At 39.4% G+C, this 16,501-nt stretch overlaps 1 protein-coding gene and 1 pseudogene across 2 annotated transcripts in view; both read left to right on the top strand.

Annotated features, from left to right (window-relative positions):
• LOC122228361 overlaps window positions 1-16,501 on the top strand; it is a 101,167-nt gene that overhangs the window by 70,304 nt on the left and 14,362 nt on the right. The gene's annotated exons all lie outside the window — the stretch shown is intronic.
• Window positions 10,552-11,158, top strand: LOC122228362 (annotated as a pseudogene).

Here is a 16,501-nt window from a genome sequence, read left to right as displayed (position 1 = left end):
GTGTTGTAGCCAGAAAAGATGTATGGTAGGAATCTGATCTTTGATAATTTGTTTAGTCTTGTTTTGTGGTCTAATATGTTATCTGTTCTGGAGATTATTCCATGTGCACTTGAAAATAATCTGTATTCTGCTGTTTTAGGATGGAATGTTCTGAATGTATCTATTAAGTCCATCTGGTCCAGTAGGTCATTTCAAGCTACGGTTTCCTTGTTGATTTTCTGATGACTTTTCAGATTTGATGATCTTTCCATTGATGTTAGTGGGTATCAAAGTCCCCTACTATTATTTTATTATCAATTCATTCCTTTTTGTTTGTTAATAATTGTTTTATATATTTAGATGTTCCATACTGGGTGCATAAATATTTACAATTGTTATATCTTCTTGTTGGACCATCATCTTTATTATGATATAGTGCCTTTCTTCATTTCTTCTTATAGTCTTTATTTTAAGGTCTAGTTTGTCTAATGTAAGTATTGCTACTCCAGCTTTCTTTTGATGTCCATTTACATGATAAATGCTTTTCTTTGCTCTTCTTTTCTTTTCTTTTATTCATTTTTTGTTTATTTTTTTCATGCCCTTACTTTCAATATGGAACTGTCTTCTTTAGGTCTGAAATGATGAGTCTCTTATAGGAAGCAGATGTATGGTCTTGTTTTGTTATACACTCTATCATCCTGTGTCTTTTGATTGGGACATTTAGTCCATTTAACTTCAATGTAATTTTTGGTAGATATGCATTTATTGCCATTGTGTTATATGTTTTGTGGTTGTTTTTATGGATTTTTAATGATCTTTTCCTCCCTTTCTCTCTTATGGCTTGTTGGCTTTCTTTAGTGATCAGCTTAGATTCCTTACTCTTTTATTCTTTACACATAAATTATTGGGTCTTTTTGGTTTGTGGTTTCCATTCATTTTATTTATTTTTTATTTTTTAAGCTTATTTATTCATTTTTAGAGAGACAGAGGGGGGGAGAGAAGGAGAGACAGAGAGGGAGAATCCCAAGCAGGCTCTGCACCACCAGCACCGAGCTTGACGTGGGGCCCGAACCCATGAACTGTGAGATCATGACCTGTGCTGAAACCAAACATCTGACACTCAACTGCCTGAAACACCCCAGTGCCCCGTGTTTTATATATGAGATCTGCACTTAGCGGTCTATATTAAGCTGATGGTCACTTAATTTTGACCTTGTTATTTACTCCTCTCCCCTCCATGTTTCTGATATTTGGCATCATATTTTTACACCCTTTTACTTATGAATCTTTTGAGTGATTTTTTTACAGAAATACTTATTTTCACTGCTTGTGTGTTTTTTACTTTTTATACTCTTACTCATGGTTTTTCCACTCAAAGGCTCCCCTTTAATATGTCTTGTAGGGCTGATTAGTGGTCATGAACTCCTTTAGTTTTTGTTTGTCTGAAAAACTCTTAATTTCTCCTTCTATTCTGAATGATAGCTTTACTAGATAGAGCACTCTCGGCTGCAGATGTTTTCCTTTTAGCACTTGGAATGTATCATGCCACTCCCTTCTGGCTTCTGACTTTTCTGCTGAAAAATCAGCTAATAGTTTTATGGAATTTCCTTTGTAAGTTACTATCTTCTTTTCTCTTGAGACCTTTAAAATTCTTTATCATTGTTTTTGGCCATTTTAATTACTATGTGTCTTTGTGTGGACCTCCTTGGGCTGTATTTGTTGGGGGATCTCTGTGCCTGCTAAATCTGGATCTCTGTTTCTCTCCCCAGATTCTGGAAATTTTGAGCTATTATTTCTTCAAATACAGTATGCCCCCCTCTTTCTCTCTCTTCTCCTTCTGGGATCCCTATAATGCTAATGTTATTACACTTGATGGAATCACTGAGTTCTTTAAGTGTATTGTCGTTAGACATTATTTGTTTCTTACCTCGTCAGCCTGCTTGCTTTCCATTACTCTGTCTTCCAGGACACTAAGTCATTCCTCTGCGTCCTGTAGCCTACTGTTTATTTCATGTAGTATATTTTTAATTTCATTTATTGAGTTCTTCATCTCTGATATGTTATTTTTTATCTCTTTGTCAAAGGTCTAACTGATGTCCTCCACCCTTTTCTGAAGTCTAGTGAATATCTTTATGATCACCACTTTATATTCTCCATCAGGCATACTACTTATTTCTGTTTCACTTAGATCTCCTGCTGTGATTTTGTTCTATTCTTTCACTTGGGACAAATTCTTCTGTTTCTCATTTTGTTACCTCTCTCTGTCTTTTTCTGTGCACTAGGAAAGTCATTTTTGTGGCCAAGTGACACATGAAAAAATGCTCCACATCACTCATCATCAGGGAAATACAAATCAAAACCACAATGAGATACCACCTCACACCAGTCGGAATGGCTAACATAAACAACTCAGGCAACAACAGATGTTGGTGAGGATGCGGAGAAAGAGGATCTCGTTTGCACTGCTGGTGGGAATGCAAACTGGTGAAGCCACTCTAAAAAACAGTATGGAGTTTCCTAAAAAATTAAAAATAGAACTACCCAACGACCCAGCAGTTGCACTACTAGGTATTTATCCAAGGGATACAAGTGTGCTGTTTTGAAGGGACACATGCATCCCCATGTTTATAGCAGCACTATCAACAAAAGCCAAAGTATGGAAAGAGCCCAAGTGTCCATAGATGGATGAATGGATAAAGAAGAAGTGGTATATATATATACAATGGAGTATTACTAGGCAATCAAAAAGAATGAAATCGTGCCATTTGCAACTACGTGGATGGAACTGGAGGGTATTATGCTAAGTGAAATTAGTCAGAGAAAGAGAAAAATCATATGACTTCACTCATATGAGGACTTTAAGAGACAAAACAGATGAACATAAGGGAAGGGAAGAAAAAATAATGTAAAAACAGGGAGGGGGACAAAACATAAGAGACTCTTAAATATGGAGAACAGAGGGTTCCTGGAGGGGGTGTGGAAGAAGGGATGGGATAAATGGGTAAGGGGCTTAAGGAATCTACTCCTGAAGTCATTGCTGCACTAGAAGCTAATTAACCTGGATGTAAATTAAAAACAACACAAAACAAAACAACAACAACAACAACAATGAAAAAAGAAAGTCATCTATGTCTTCTGCTCTTAAAAGTAGTGGCTTTATGAAGAAGAGGTCCTATAGTACCATGTGGTGCAGTGTCCCCTGTTCACCAGAACTCAGCACTTCAGAGGAGTCTCCTACGTATGTTGCTTGCTTCTTGCTATTGTGTCTGAGTAACTTTTCCTTTAAGTCCAGAATTCTTCACTGACTGCCTATGGCAGGCTGTGCTTGCTGTCTGTGGTGTTACTGAGATGCAGGCCAGCCAGCTCTGACGGGGTAGGACTGCAGGAAAGCTTGGGGGTAGGGCAGCGGTTTTATCAACATTCTCACCGAGCTGCTAGTGCTGTCAGCTCCCCCCAAGCTCAGCTGCAGCCACAGGCCCTGCACGCTTTGGTGGCAGCAGGTGGTGGGCAGTACATGGCAGTGGTGGTGAAGAGGGATGCCACAGCAGCTGGACATGGTATCTGTGCGTGGGGGTGAAGATCTGCTGAGTGGGGCATGCGCCACATTAAAAAATTCACCCTGAGCCCAGGGCTGAGGCCAGTGGCTTGAAGTGGGCCAGTCCTAAGGAGAACTCATTCTTTTTTTTTTTTATATGAAATACAATTTATTGACAAATTGGTTTCCATACAACACCCAGTGCTCATCCCAAAAGGTGCCCTCCTCCATGCCCATCACCCACTTTCCCCTCTCCCCCACCCCCCATCAACCTTCAGTTTGTTCTCAGTATTTAAGAGTCTCTTATGGTTTGCCTCCCTCCCTCTCTGTAACTTTTATTCCCCCCTTCCCCTCCCCCATGGACTTCTGTTAAGTTTCTCAGGATCCACATACGAGTGAAAACATATGGTATCTGTCTTTCTCTATCTGACTTATTTCATTTAGCATAATACCCTCCAGTTCCATCCGCGTTGCTACAAATGGCCGGATTTCATTATTTCTCATTGCCGAGTAGTATTCCATTGTATATATAAGCCACATCTTCTTTATCCATTTGTCAGTTGATGGACATTTAGGCTCTTTCCATAATTTTGCTATTGCTGAAAGTGATGCTATAAATGTTGAGGTACAAATGCCCCTGTGCATCAGCACTCCTGTATCCCTTGGGTAAATTCCTAGCAGTGCTATTGCTGGGTCATAGGGTAGATCTATTTTTAATTTTTTGAGGAACCTCCACTGTTTTCCAGAGCAGCTGCACTAGTTTGCATTCCCACCAACAAGAGGGTTCCCATTTCTCCACATCTCTCCAGCATCTGTAGTCTCCTGATTTGTTCATTTTAGCCACTCTGACTGGCGTGAGGTGGTATCTGAGTGTGGTTTTGATTTGTATTTCCCTGATGAAGAGTGGCGTTGAGCATCTTTTCACGTGTCTTTTGGCCATCTGGGTGTCTTCTTTCAAAAATTGTCTATTCATGTCTTCTGCCCATTTCTTCACTTTTAAGGTGTGGAGTTTGGTGAGTTCTTTATAGATTTTGGATACTAGCCCTTTATCTGATATGTCATTTGCAAATATCTTTTCCCATTCCATCAGTTGCCTTTTAGTTTTGTTGGTTGTTTCTTTGCAGTGAAGAGGCTTTTTATCTTGATAAGGTCCCAATAGTTCATTTTTGCCTTTAATTCCCTTGCCTTTGGAGATGTGTCGAGTAAGAAATTGCTGCAGCTGAGGTCAAAGAGGATTTTTCCTGCTTTCCTCTCTAGGGTTTTGAGTATTTCCTGTCTCACATTCAGATCCTTCATCTATTTTGAGTTTATTTTTGTGTATGGTGTAAGAAAGTGGTCTAGTTTCATTCTTCTTCATGTTGCTATCCAGTTTTCCCAGCACCATTTGTTAAAGAGACTGTCTTTTTTTCCATTGGATATTCTTTCCTGTTATGTTAAAGATTAGTTGGCCATACATTTGTGGGTCCAATTCTGGGGTCTCTATTCTATTCCATTGGTCTGTGTCTGTTTTTGTGCCAATACCATACTGTCTTGATGATTACAGCTTTGTAATTGAGGCTAAAGTCTGGGATTGTGATGCCTCCTGCTTTGGTTTTCTTCTTCAATATTACTTTGGCTATTCGGGGTCTTTTGTGGTTCCATACAAATTTTAGGATTGCTTGTTCTAGCTTTAAGAAGAATGTTGGTGCAATTTTGATTGGGATTACACTGAATGTGTAGATTGCTTTGGGTAATATTGACAGTTTAACAATATTTATTCTTCCAATCCATGAACATGGAATGTTTTTCCATTTCTTTGCATCTTATTCAATTTCATTCATAAGCTTTCTATATTTTTCTGCATACAGATATTTACATCTTTGGTTAGGTTTATTCCTATGTATTTTATGATTCTTGGCACAATTGTGAATGGGATAAGTTTCTTTATTTCTCTTTCTGTTGCTTCATTATTGGTGTATAAAAATGCAACTGATTTCTTTACATTGATTTTGTACCCTGCAACTTTATTGAATTCATATAACAGTTGTAGCAGACTTTTGGTGGAGTCTGTCAGGTTTTCCACGTATAATATTATGTCATCTGCAGAAAGTGAAAGTTTGACTTCATCTTTGCCAATTTTGATGCCTTTGATTTCCTTTTGTTGTCTGATTGCTGACGCTAGGACTTCCAACACTGTTAAACAGCAGTGAGAGTGGACATCCCTGTCGTGTTCCTGATCTCAGGGGGAGAGCTCTAAGTTTTTCCCCATTGAGGATGATATTAGCTGTAGGCTTTTCATAAATGGTTTTTATGGTATTTAAGTGCGTTCCTTTTATCCTGACTTTGCTGAGGGTTTTTATTAAGAAAGGATGCTGTATTTTGTCAAATGCTTTTTCTTCATTTATTGGCAGGATCATATGGTTCTTATCTTTTTTTTATTAATGTGATGTATCACATTGATTGATTTGCAAATATTGAACCAACCCTGCAACCCAGAAATGAATCCCACTTGATCATGGTGAATAATTCTTTCTGTTTCAATTGAATTGGGTTTGCTAGTGTCTTATTGAGAATTTTTGCATCCATATTCATCAGGGATATTGGCCTGTAGTTCTCTTTTTTGCTGGGTCTCTGTCTGGTTTAGGAATCAAAGTAATGCTGGCTTCGTAGAATGAGTCTGGAAGTTTTCCTTCCCTTTCTATTTTGGTCCAGGAGTCTTATTTGTTGGGAGATTTTTTATGAATGTTTCAATTTCTTCACAAGTTAAGGTTCTGTTCAAATTTTCTATTTCTTCCCATTTGAGTTTTGGTTAGTGTGTGTGTGTTTAGGAATTTTTCCATTTCTTCCAGGTTGTCCAGTTTGTTGGCATATAATTTTTCATAGTATTCCTTGATAATTTCTTGTATTTCTGAGGAATTGGTTGTCATAAATCCATTTTGATTTGTGATTTTATCTATTTGGGTCCTCTCCTTTTCTTTTTGAGAAGCCTGGCTACAGGTTTACCAGTTTTATTTTTTTCAAAAAACCAACTCTTGGTTTCATTGACCTGTTCTACTGGTTTTTTGTTTTTTGTTTTTTTTTTTTGTTTTTTTTTTGGGTTTTTTTTTGGATTCTATATTGTTTATTTCTGCTCTGATCTTTATTATTTCTCCTCTTCTGATGAGTTTGGGGTATCTTTGCTGTTGTGCTTTTAGTTCCTTTAGGTGTGCTGTTAGATTCAGTATTTGGGATTTTTCTTGTTTCTTGAGATAGGCCTGGATTGCAATGTGTTTTCCTCTCAGGACTGCCTTTGCTGCATCCCAGAGCATTTGGATTGTTGTATTTTCATTTCCATTTTTTTCCATATATTTTTTTAAATTTCTTCTCTAATTGCCTGGTTGACCCGTTCATTCTTTAGTAGGATGTTCTTTAACCTCCATGCTTTTGGAGGTTTTCCAGACTTTTTCCTGTGGTTGATTTCAAGCTTCATAGCATTGTGGTCTGAAAGTGTGCATGGTATGATCTCAATTCTTTTATACTTACGAAGGGCTGTTTTGTGACCCAGTATGTGATCAATCTTGGAGAATGTTCCCTGTGCACTCAAGAAGAAAGTAGATTCTGTTGCTTTGGGATGCAGAGTTCTAAATATATCTGTCAAGACCATCTGTTCCAATGTATCATTCAGGGCCCTTGTTTCTTTATTGATCCTGTGTCTAGATGATCTATCCATTGTTGTAAGTGGAGTATTAAAGTCCCCTGCAATTACCACATTCTTATCAATAAGGTTGCTTATGTTTGTGATTGTTTTATATTATTTGGGTGCTGCCGAATTCGGCACATAGACATTTGTAATTGTTAGCTCTTCCTGATGGATAGACCCTGTAATTATTATATAATGCCCTTCTTCATCTCTTGTTACAACCTTTAATTTAAAGCCTAGTTTGTCTGATATGAGTATGGCTACTCCAGCTTTCTTTTGACTTCCAGTAGCATGATAGATAGTTCTCCATCCCCTCACTTTCAATCTGTAGGTGTCCTCAGGTCTAAAATGAGTCTCTTGTAGGTAGCAAATAGATGGGTCTTGGTTTTTTTATCCATTCTGATACCCTATGTCTTTTGATTGGAGCATTTAGTCCATTTACATTCATTGTTATTATTGAAAGATATGGGTTTAGAGTCATTGTGTTATCTGCAGGTTTCATGCTTGTAGTGGTGTCTCTGGTACTTTGTGGTCCTTGCAACATTTCACTCACAGAGTTCCCCTTAGGATCTCTTGTAGGGCTGGTTTGGTGGTGATGAATTCCTTCAGTTTTTGTTTGTTTGGGAAGACCTTTATCTCTCCTTCTATTCTGAATGACAGACTTGCTGGATAAAGGATTCTCAGCTGCATATTTTTTCTTTTCATCACATTGAAGATTTCCTGCCATTCCTTTCTGGCCTGCCAAGTTTCAGTAGATAGGTCTGCTACTACCCTTATGTGTCTGCCTTTGCATGTTAAGGCTCGTTTATCCCTAGCTGCTTTCAGAACTGTCTATTTTTGTATTTTGCCAGTTTCACTATGATAATATCGTGCAGAAGATCGATTCAAGTTACATGTGAAGGGAGTTCTCTGTGCCTCTTGAATTTCAATGTCTGTTTCCTTCCCCAGATGGGAGAAGTTCTCAGCTATGATTTGTTCAAGTACACCTTCAGCCCCTTTCTCTCTCTTCTTCTTCTGGAATTCCTATAATAGGGATATTGTTCCATTTGATTGCATCACTTAGTTCTCTAATTCTCCCCTTGTAATCCTAGATTTTTTTAATCTCTTTTTTTCTCAGCTTCCTCTTTTTCCATAATTTTATCTTCTAATTCACCTATTCTGTCTCCCCTCTGCCTCTTCAATCCGCACTGTAGTCGCCTCCATTTTATTTTGCACCTCATTTATAGCATTTTATTTCATCAGGACTATTTTTTAGTCTCTTGATCTCATAGCAATAGATTCTCTGCTGTCCTCTATGCTTTTCAACCCAGCGATTAATTTTATGACTATTATTCTAAATTCTTGTTCAGTTATATTGCTTAAATCAGTTTTGTTCAATTCATTGGCTGTCACTACCTCTTGGAATTTCTTCTGGGGAGAATTCTTCTGTTTCATCATTTTGGCTAGTTTTCTGTCCCTTGGGTATTTTAAAAGCTTGTTGTGTGCTTTGCACCTGCTAGCACTGCTATATTAAAGGAGGGTCATACACTGTCCAGGGCCTGGCCCTTCAGGAGGTGTTTTTTTTTTTTTGAGAGTGTTACTTTCTCTCTCTTGTGACTTTGGTTATTTTATTTCCCTCCTCGCAGTGATATTTTGGACCTTCCACCAAGTGTGCTTTGATTTGCTCCTTGGAGTAGCCCTGTAAAGGAAAACAAACAGACAGACTAATCTGGGGGAGGAAACAGGCATCCAAGTCCAAAGGCCAAGGGAACACCCTCACATAGTTTCTGCAGATCAGGAATCTGAGAGCAGCTCAGCTGTTGGTTTTGGGTCTGTGACCTGGGCTGCAGTCATCTGAAGGCTAGACTGGGGGCTGGAGGATGCACTTCTAAACTCATTCAAATGGCTGTTGGCAGGGGTTTCATTTCCTCACCACCCGGGCTACTCCTCACAATGTGACAGCTGGCCTCCTTCAGAGTGAGTGATCTATTTCTGTCTCCAAACTCCTGCTCACTGGCTGCCGTGCGGTCACCACCACCACTGAACGGGTAGTGGCCTCTGGAACCCACGTGGGCTTGAGAATGCTTGCAGGAGGGCCCCAAACTCATTCTGAGTTAGGCACACTGCTAGCAGATTAGGTAGCAATTGTCTGTGCAGCACCACCTATGGCAGGTGGCTCTGCATTTATGCTGGGTTCAGGGGAGGGAAATGGCACCTGCCAGCTGCATTGTTCCTGGAGAAGACCCCTAGCATGCTCTAAAATCCTTATAAATGGATCTTCCTTATATTTTCCCCAGGCGCTGTGCAAACTGTTGATTCTGTTGCTTCTCCTGTGGCTGTTGTCTCTTTAAGAGTGGGGACCCAGCCATCACTAGGCCTCCTGGTTTGCCTGGTGCTGAGTCAGCAGCCTTTTAAAACTCCAGGCTCCAAAACCCACAGGTTATACAAACACAGAGCTCAGCCCTTTCTAGTTTTCAAAGCCAGACGTTATGGCGATTCATTTTCCCTGTGTGGGTTCCTTGATGTTTTCCATCTTTGTGCCTGCAGCTTCCTCACTCCTGGGGGCAACGTCTGACCACTGTTTCTGCTCTTCCTAAACTCTCCAATACGGTTTCTTTTCTACATGTAGTTGTGGAATTTTTTTCTGAGAGTCTTCAGATCGCTCTTTTGTTTATTCACTCAGATATCTAGTTGTCAATGTGGGATGGAATGAGCATCGGGTCCTACTACTTCAGCAACTTCCCAGCATCTGTCCTGCCCTTACATTGTTCTTTTTAAAAACATTTATTGGAGTATAATTGACAGATGATATTATATTAATTTCAGTTGTGCAACATAAGTCATTTGATAGTCATATACATTGCAAAATGGTCACTACAACAGGTGCCTTGTCATTCACAAAGTTAATACAATATTATTGATCATATTTCTCATACTGTATACTACATCCCCATTATTTATTTTACAGCTGGAAGTTTGTACTTATTAAATTCTCTACCCATTTTGCCCTCCCCACCACCAAGCAACTCCCCTCTAGCAAACACCAATCTGCTTTCTGTATCTATAATTAGAAGTTTTGTTTTGTTTTATTTTTTTATATTTCACATATAAATGAAGTCATATGGTATTTGTCTTTCTCTGTCTGCCTATGTCATTGATATGACTATAGCTACACCAGTTTTTGTTTTGTTTCCATTTGTGTGGAATATCTATTTCCATCCCTTCACTTTCAGTCTGTGTGTGTCCTGACTTCTGAAGTAAGCCTCTTGCAGGCAGTATATAGATGTGTCTTGTTCTTTATCCACCCAGGAACCCTATGTCTTTTAATTGGAGAATTTAGTCTATTTACATTTAAAGGAACTATTGCTATGTGTGAGCCAGAGCCACCTCTGCCAACAACATGTTCAAGGTAATTCAGAGTTCTGTGGGGCCAGCCAGCCTTAAGTGTGCACACCGTCAAAGTCTATGCATCACCTAACAAGGACTCACTTCACAAAACTGCCATGAAGGTTAAGGAGCTTTCACTCTACTCCATTTCCGAGGGTCGATCTAAATATGTAGAGGAGCCAAAGGACCCATCTTGAAGAAAGCATCTCACATCTCTGACATTATGGTAAGCCATATTCAAGGTGGTGTCAGGAAATGTACTCACAAACTAAGCCCAAGATGCAGAGCTTGGTTCAGTGGGGGTTAGACATCCCAGACAGGTATAAATATCTCCCAAATGCACCTCCTGGATTTTTTCCAAGACTTGGTGTTATTGGTTTTGCTGGCATTGTTTAACTTCTTTTGGCTAGAGGTTCAAAAATAAAGAAGCCAGTGTATCCACCTGGGTTCATGGGATTAGCTGCCTCTTTTTATTATCCACAACAAGCCATTGTATTTGTCCAGGGCAGTGGGAAGAAATTATATGACTGGGATTTACAAGGATACATAGTCACAGAAAATTTGTGGAGGTTAACTTTCAAAAGACAGGATATGTGAAGAATTCACCTGGAAATAAATAGAATGCTCAATGCTCTGCCCATTTTAATCCGTGTAGTAAACCAGTATTTTAACAGAAAAATGGCAGAGAAGTCAGTACTAAATGTAGTAAATTGGCTTTCTTCTTCGGGAAAAACTCTAGGCCTCTCGTTATCTTGGGTCATCACCCAAGACATAAGACAGACATAATATTGCTTATATTGGATTTTTAATAATAATATATGAGAGCTCTTTTATCATATCTCAGACAATTTTATCATTTTTAAAAATTCTCATTTAAGTAGAAGATATATAACATTTTAACCATAGTTTGTTATAGTTCTGTGCTTATAGCTATTTAATCTATACTTAAAAATTAATAAAAAAAAAAAAAGGGGGGTGCCTGGGTGGCTCAGTTGGTTAAGCATCTGACTTAGGCTCAGGTCAAGGTCTCACACTTCATGAGTTTGAGCCCTACATCCAGCTCTCTGCTGTCAGCACAGAGCCCGCTTCAGACCCCTTGTGTCCCTCCGTCTCTGCCCCTCCCCCATGCTCTCTCTCTCAAAAATAAACATTTTTAAAAAATTAATAGTAAAGTAGAATCTTTTCCAGAAGTGTGTAGATAATTTACAAATTTTTATGTGAAAACTCTACCTTTTTACTCCTTTTGCTACGCCTTTTATGTTATTTTTTATATTCATATGAAGTTTTTGTTTAAATTCCACTTAGTTACCATACATGTAATATTAGTGTCAGGTGTTAAAAACAGTGATTCAACACTTACATATGACACTTGGTGCTCATCACAAGTGCACTCCTTAATCACCATCACCGATTTTCCCCATCCCCCCACCTACCTCCTCTCTAGTAACCATCAGTTTCTTCCCATAGATAAGAGTCTGTTTCGTGGTTTTCCTCTCTTTTCTTCCCTTATAAGTGTTTGTTTTGTTTCTTCAATTCCACATGTAAATAAAATCATATGGTGTTTGTCTTTCCCCACTGACTTATTTCACTTAGCTTGATACACTCCAGCTTCATTCACATCATTGCAAATGGCGAGATTTCATTCTTTTTGAAGACTTAGTAATATTCCATTGTATATATACACTACTTCTTCTTTATCCATTCGTCAGCCATTGGACATTTGAGCATTTTCCATAATTTTGCTTTTATCGATACTACTGCTACAAACATTGGGGGGGTGTGTATCCCTTTGAACTAGAATTTTTGTATTCTTTGGGTAAATACATAATACTACAAGTGCTGGATCATAGGGTAGTTCTGGTTTTAGCTTTGTGAAGAACCTGCATCCTGTTTTCCACAGTGGCTGCACCAGTTTGCATTTGTACCAACAGAGGAACCCCCTTTTTCTACATCCTTGCTAACATCTGCTTCTTGTGTTGTTGATTTTCACCATTCTGACAGGTGTGAGGTGATATCTCATGATAGTTCTGATTTATATTTCCCTGATGATGAGTGATGTTGAGCATCTTTTCATGTGTCTGTTGGCCATCTCGATGTGCACTTTGGAAAAATGTCTATTCATGTCTTCTGCCCATTTTTACCAAATTATTTGTTTTTGGGTGTTGAGTTTTATAAGTTCTTTATATATTTTGGATACTAACCGTTTATCAGATATGTCATTTGCAAATATCTTCTCCCATTCTGTAGGTTGCCTTTCAGTTTTGTTGATTGTTTCCTTCGCTTTTTAAGAGCTTTTTATTTTGATGACGTCCCAATAGTTTATTTTTGCTTTCATTTCCCTTGCCTCAGGAGACATACCTAGTAAGAAGTTGCCACAGCTGAGGTCACAGAGGTTACTGCCTGTGTTCCCCTCTAGGATTTTAATGGTTTCCTGCTTCACATTTAGGCCTTTCATCTATTTTGAATTTATTTTTGTGTATGGTGTATAAAAGGGGTCCAGATTTATTTGTTTGCATGTTGCTGTCCAGTTTTCCCAACATCTTTTGTTGAAGAGACTGTGTTTTTCTCATTGGATATTCTTCCCTGTTTGTCAAAGATTAATTGACCATACAGTTGTGGGTTCATTTCCTACTTTTCTATTCTATTCCATTATCTGTCTGGTTTTTGTTGTGTTTTCTATTTCTTTGTTGAACTTCTAATTTTGTTCTTGTATTGCTTCCCTGATGTTATTAAATTATCTCTGTTCTTTTGTAGATCTCTGCCCATATGTGGAACAAATAACTTGAATATTTTTGTAAGGTAATTTCTGGATCTTCATTTCTTTGGGGCCCAGTACTGGAGATTTACTGGAGACTCCTTTGGTGGAGTCATGTTTCCCTGATTCTTCATGATCCCTATAGTCTTGCATGTGTGCTTGTACATTTGAAAAAGCAGTCACCTCTTTCAGACTTTATGGACTTCCAGACTTTAAAGGAAACCTTCACTCATGTGTGGGAGCATGCTGGATCATGGATCTAGGGTACAGGGTGCCAAGTGTGTGGATATGTGGAGGTACTGGGTTCTGGGGGACATGATAATCTGCGGTTCAGGCCAGTGGACTTCACAGCATTGACAATTGTATGGTCCTTGGCTAACACTACAGGAGGGCTGCAGTGGCTGTAAGGGCAGTTGGGGGTCCTCAGCAGCACCTCCAAATCCAGTAGCTAGGGACCAGGGTAAGCAGCAGTGGTGGCTAGAGCCAGTGGTGTGCACACACTTGGCTGCAGGGGCCAGCTTCTGGTTCCTATGTAGTGGCAGGAGCCATTTGCAGAGACACATGTGGTGATGGAGGCCAAAGCAAGTGGCAAGAGCCGAGGTCAACTATGGACTTACTGGTAGCTGTAGAGGCCCTGGATGCTCGCATGTGTTCCTGTGGCTGTGTATGCTTTCCATCTGGGTGCGCATATTGCAATGGAGGTTGATGATGGGGGGTGCTGGACTGGGGGCATGCAGATGCATAACTGGAGGGACTTGCAACAGGTGGGCACAGTAATGCTGGCTGGAGACAGAAGTAAGAACTGATCTGGGCTCACAAGCAGCTGTGAAGTCCTTGGTTGTTGGTGTGCTCACCTGTGGCTGTACACTTTTCCCTGGGGCATGTGTGCTATAGCGGAGGTGGGTGATAGGCAAGTGTGTGGAGGTGCACAGCTGGAGGGGCTGTGAGCATGAGCATAAGCATGAACACGAGCATGGCAGTGAGGGTCAGTGGGGCGAATCTAGAGTGTCATATTCCACTCACACAGCCATAGAGGGCTTGGATGACTGTTGGCGTGCTTCCGAGGATCCAACAAGGAAGTGGAAGGGAGCAAAGAGAGATTCATATGGCTGGCTTTAGCAAACATGAATATTTATGGGGCAGAAAACTGGAAAAACCTGGGTCTGTGGTGGTTGTGCTGGCCATTGGCTTTGTTGGTGGCAAAATGTGCTGAGTTTGTCTGCAGAGCAGGTCTCTCTGAACTGCAATTATTCTCACTGTGCATCTGTTAATAATAGCTTCTGCTTTTCTTTCTTCTTCCTAACCAACTCTCTGTGTCTCAGCTTTGCCAGTCTGGCTGGGGTGAAAACAGAGTGGGACCTTTGCACAGTGCCCTGAGAGACCGGGGAAGCTGGTTGCTTGCTTTAGTATTGCTTTCCTGGGGAGAACTCTTTCTAGCTAGGAAGTTAGTTGTTGGTGCTGAACAGTGCTGGCTTATGGGATGGGATGATGAAGACAAAATGAAGATGTCTGCTTTCTCTTTCAAGTTTTTTGTTTGTTTGTTTCACTGTGTTGCTTAAACTTCTTAGGTGGACTCTGGAGGTCTTCCAGAAATGATTAGTTTTGTTTTTTTTTTTTTTTTTTTTTTTTTTTTTTTAATGGATAGCTGTCCAATTGTGGTTCTTTGAGGGGGATCATGGAAGCTGGGTTCTTCTACATTGTCATTTTTCCATTTCCACATTCTTTGTCTTTTTTTTTTTTAAGAGAGAGAGAGGGTGTGCAAGTGGGGGAGATGGGCAGAGGGAGAGAAAGAGAATCTAAAGCAGACTCCATGCCCAGTGCAGAACCTGATGTGGGGCTCAATCCCACAACTCTGGGATCATGACCTGAGCTGAAATCAAGAGTTGGATGCTCAACCTACTGAGCCACCCAGGTGCCCCCACATTCTTTGTCTTAATGCAAATGTGTGTGTGTGTGTGTGTGTGTGTGTGTGTGTGTGTGTATTTCTGTGTTTTCTCTCTTGTTCTATGAGTCTATTTCTTTATGTGTTAGCCAATATCGGCAACTTATCAGTAGCTTTTATACCTTATTGGCATATATTCAATAGAGCAAGTCCTCCTGCCTGTCTCTTTAAATACAGTCCTAGCTATTCTTGACCATTTTTGTACAAATTTTATAATCAGGTTGTTATGGTCCACATATATGTGTGCACATGCACACACACACACACACACACACACACACAAGGAATTGGGACTTTGAGTTTTATGAATCATGAATATGATCTCTTGCCATTTATTTAGGTCTTTACTAATTTCACTCGCTAATTTATTATAGTTTTTTTTTCCATAGGGATCTTGTACATTTTTAAAGATTTGTTCCTAGGTACTCTATGTTTTTTGCAGTTTCAACTATAATATATTAGTATTTTGTTTGCTGCACATATATAAGCACAAAGTTGATTTTGTCTATTTGTTGTATACAGAAATTTTGCTGAGCTCATTTTTTAGTTGTAATAATTAACTATTGATTCTTTTGGAATTCCTACATAGAAAATGATATGATCTATGAATAATGACAGACTTGTTTTTGTTTCTAAACATACCTCCAATATAAATTTAATCTCTTTTTAAAAAAAAATTGGGAGGGCCTGGCTGGCTCAGTTGGTTAAATGTTCAACTCTTGATTTTGGCTCAGGTCATGATCTCATGGTTGGTGAGATCGAGCCCCTCATGAGGCTCTGCGGTGACAGTGCAGAGCCTGCTTGAGATTCTCTCTCTCCCTGTCTTTCTGCCCCTCCCCCCCCAAAATAAATAAATATACTTAACAAACTGAGGGTTGTTGGAGGGGTTGTGGGATGGGGGATGGGCTAAATGGGTAAGGGGCATTAAGGAATCTGCTCCTGAAATCATTGTTTCACTATATGCTAACTAATTTGGATGCAAATTTTAAAAAATAAAAAATAAAATTTAAAAAAAAAGGACTTAAAGCTTTTTTGTAGTGGCTAGAGTTTTATTTTAAGAGTTTTACCTTTTTAATAGAACTCAATACTGTATTCATAGCATAACTAAGTTAGGCACAAAGACAGAAGCTTTTGCTTTACTGAATCGAAGAGAATTAAAGGTAGAAGTTCAGTACCTGGGACAGCTCACTGGACCCGCAGCTTGTTTTGGCTCTGTGGAAAACAGCTTTTATCCTAAGAATGTGAGATTTATGTGGTTGGCTATAT

Source organism: Panthera leo, chromosome C1 (genome assembly GCF_018350215.1).
Source record: "Panthera leo isolate Ple1 chromosome C1, P.leo_Ple1_pat1.1, whole genome shotgun sequence".
NCBI classification, from domain to species: Eukaryota; Metazoa; Chordata; class Mammalia; order Carnivora; family Felidae; genus Panthera; species Panthera leo.
The sequence above is the reverse complement of the archived record's forward strand: the minus strand, read 5'-3'. Positions and strand labels throughout refer to the sequence as shown.